We start from the raw sequence: 3116 nt of genomic DNA, 5'->3' as shown, positions 1-3116 counted from the left end.
CGGGGGGGGGGTTTGGGGGGCGGGCGGGAGGAGGTGGAATTGCATTTCTGCCGCTAAAGCGTTCGCGGAGACTTCAAGGTATAATCTATCCCAGATCCTTTCCCAGAGAGAAACTTGGCGATCACGTTTCCACATGATGCTCACGTTTGGTGCTCTTCAATTATCCCTCCCCACAAAGATAGGTGGCGTGTGTTTCAGGGTCTCTCCTCTCGCTCCTACAGAAAAGAAAAAGAAAAAAATGTCATTAGAAGAGGCGTAACACGTCAGTCCGTCCCCAGGTTTGTGTTTCCTGGAGTGGCAGAAAGAGATCAGTCCTAACCTGCCCAGCAGGAATAACGGTCCTTCCGACAACTCTTTGCAAGGCTTTTTACAATTTCTCCAGGAGCTGCATCTCCCTTCACCTTTTCTCCTCCACTTCGCGGCTTCTTCATGCTTTTTCTTCTCACCATTTCTGGCCAAAACTACAAACAAGACTTCGCAGGTAGGTTCGGAATTTAATTCCATTTTCTCCCCCCTTTTTTTTTTTCCTCCCCTTCTTTTTTCTCGCACCACCTCACGCACTAGCGGGCTTATTTAATTTCGATAGTATTTTATTTTTTTAACGTGTTGGCTTCTTTCTGGCTTGTTTATACTTGGGGCGAAAAACCTCTTTTCTTTTTTTTTTCTTTTTTTTTTTTTTTTTTTTTTTTAACCGAAACCTGAAGTCACTCCGGTGCGGCTCCGGGAAGGGGCGAGCAGTTTCGGGGCGCTCGGGGCTGTGCCACCACCACCCCTGCTCCCCTTACCTGTCAGCCAGGTACGGGAGGTACCTTTTACAACGCAGCAGCAAAAAAGTTTTAGTGCTAGGAAGGGACTTCATCCTCCTGGGAAAAAAAAAACCAACCAAACAAAAAACCACCCCCCAAAAAAAAACAAAAAAACCCCACCAACCCCCAAACAAACATCCCCCCACCCACCTCCTGCTCTTTTTTATTTCAGGTTTCACATCTTAGCTCGGAAAGTTTGCAGGTACCTGTTAATGCTTTGCACGCCCTGAGCCTGCAGAGCCAGCCCGGCCGGGCACCGCTGGAGCCCCAGCCCCAGGCAGGGCTCCCCGGCAAAAGGATGTGTTTCCCCAAACAGAAAGTTTGCTGTTTTGTCTGCTTAGTTAGTTTCATTTCTTTATTTTATTTTGTGAAGTAACACCTTAGCTTCTGGGATCCTAAAGCAAGAAGTGAAAGTACTGACTGGAACTTAAAAGTCGTTTACCAAAAAGCAAAAAAAAAAAAAAAAAAAATATATATGTGTGTGTGTGTATATATATATATATTTTTTTTTTTTAAGCTAGCCGGTCCTCTGGGAAGAAAAGCGTTCTCGAGATGTGCAGTTTTAAAATTATTGACAACTTTCTGCGGGAGGCTGAAGGGCAGGGAAGGCAGTGAAACGCATTTAAAACAATTCACCATTGGTCGTTTTGCATTAAAACGCCAATTGCCGAGGCAGGCTGAGGGTCCGGGCTTGCCTCGGTTCCTATCCTCCCCTCTCCGCTACATCTCCTGGTAGAGCTGCCGCAGCGATGGCACCGTTGCCCACTCCAGGATCGGGAATAACTGGCAAATACTAAAGTTTTCTAGCGCGTTTCTCAGCCTCTTCCTTCCTCAGCCACATACATCCACATCCACAGAGCCAGCAATTCACTCTGTCCAGGCGGAATCCCAAGCAGGAGAGTGTGAGTAAACACGCTGACCCCGCACACGCTCTCTCAATATTCCCATCTTCTTACCTGCTCGGAGATTTTTTTTTTATTTTTGTTTTTTTTTTTTTTAGCCAAGCAGGTTTTATAACCGCAAAGGTCTGAGAAGAGAGTTCAGGCAGAATAAAAAGACCTAGCAGCAACACACTTCACTGCTCAGTCCTGGTGTGAAGCTCCAGCAAAGTGAAAAGACACAAGGGGGGGGGGGGGGGGGGGGAAAAAAAAAAAAAGCCCACTTTAGTGCAAAAAAATATTAAAAATTGTTGAGGCAGGTAATAATTTTTCAGGTTTTGTGCAAAACCCCCAGTGCAGGAGAAGACAATAGATGCGAAGGAGAGGGGGGATCCTGCTCAGGAGAGCAAGGGTTAATTGCCCTTGTTTTACAGTTTGCATCTGTTACATCTTTTATAGCCCCCTGTTTAAACTAATCCTCAAGTCAAAGCATCTTTAAAGCTACAGCATCTTCTGCGAGATGGACTGAGTTTCAGGAGCGTTCTTGCAGCAAACCAAACGCTCCTGCCCTCTCCCTTTGACAGATAGAGCCTCCTGCACAGCCCGAGCACACAGGCACACACAGCAGGTCCAAAAGTTTACAAGTTTAAAAAAAAAAAAAAACAGCCAAACACAAAAAAACCAAAAAACAAAACCCAACTGAAAGCCCGAAAACTCTGACAGCGGTAGTTTTGATTTCTGTTTCTTTTCTGGGAAGAAAAAAAAAAATTGACACTCTGAAGCTTTGTTTAAGTAAGGGGCAGGGGAAACCCTGAATATTGTCAAACTGACTAAAAAGGTGACAGAGGTTTATAATTACACTCCTCGTTGTTAGGGGGAGGGGGAGGTCTCCGTGCTGTGCTTTACCCCAAAAGGAGAGGGGAGAGCCATGTTTCCCTCTCCCCTTATCACTTTGCTGGAGTGCACTTTGGGGGGAAAAAAAAAAAAAAAAAAAGAAAAAGAAAAAAAAGCAGGAGCAGAAGGAGAGCACGCTAGCATTTCGCGTGAAAAGAAGTTCTGATGTCAAATTAAAGTACTTTTAGGAGGAAACGGTCCGCCTAGCATTGAGTCAAACAGCCTACTGTAAAAGCTGTGCATTCCCTCATACGGTCATGAGTTATGACTCATTTGAGATGTAATTCTTGTCTCTCTCTGATCTGCTTTGCTGGTGCAATACACACACACACACGCACACGCAGGGAGACACACACGGAGAGAGACACACGCGGAGGGGGAGAGACACACGCGGAGGGGGAGAGACACACACGTAGGGAGAGCGAGCCCGAAATCAAATATATAAATAAATAAATAAATAAATAAATAAATTAGTAAATCTGCCCGGCTAAAGAGAGAGAAAAAAAAAAAAGGGGGGGGGGGAAGCCCGCCCTGTCTG

The 3116-nt window shown here is 45.5% G+C and overlaps 1 protein-coding gene across 2 annotated transcripts in view; it reads left to right on the top strand.

Annotated features, from left to right (window-relative positions):
• The first annotated feature begins 208 nt into the window (after positions 1 to 208).
• Positions 209 to 3116, top strand: part of ZEB2 (zinc finger E-box binding homeobox 2) — a 114974-nt gene continuing 112066 nt past the window's right edge. For both annotated transcript variants that reach the window (XM_010575194.1, XM_010575193.1), the window contains exon 1: positions 209 to 481. The gene's annotated coding sequence lies outside the window, so the exon portion shown is untranslated. The remainder of the gene's footprint in view (positions 482 to 3116) is intronic.

The sequence above is a fragment of the Haliaeetus leucocephalus genome, unplaced genomic scaffold, assembly GCF_000737465.1.
Source record: "Haliaeetus leucocephalus isolate CR32 unplaced genomic scaffold, Haliaeetus_leucocephalus-4.0 Scaffold451, whole genome shotgun sequence".
Classification (NCBI taxonomy): Eukaryota; Metazoa; Chordata; class Aves; order Accipitriformes; family Accipitridae; genus Haliaeetus; species Haliaeetus leucocephalus.
This window is presented reverse-complemented; position numbering and strand designations above follow the sequence as displayed.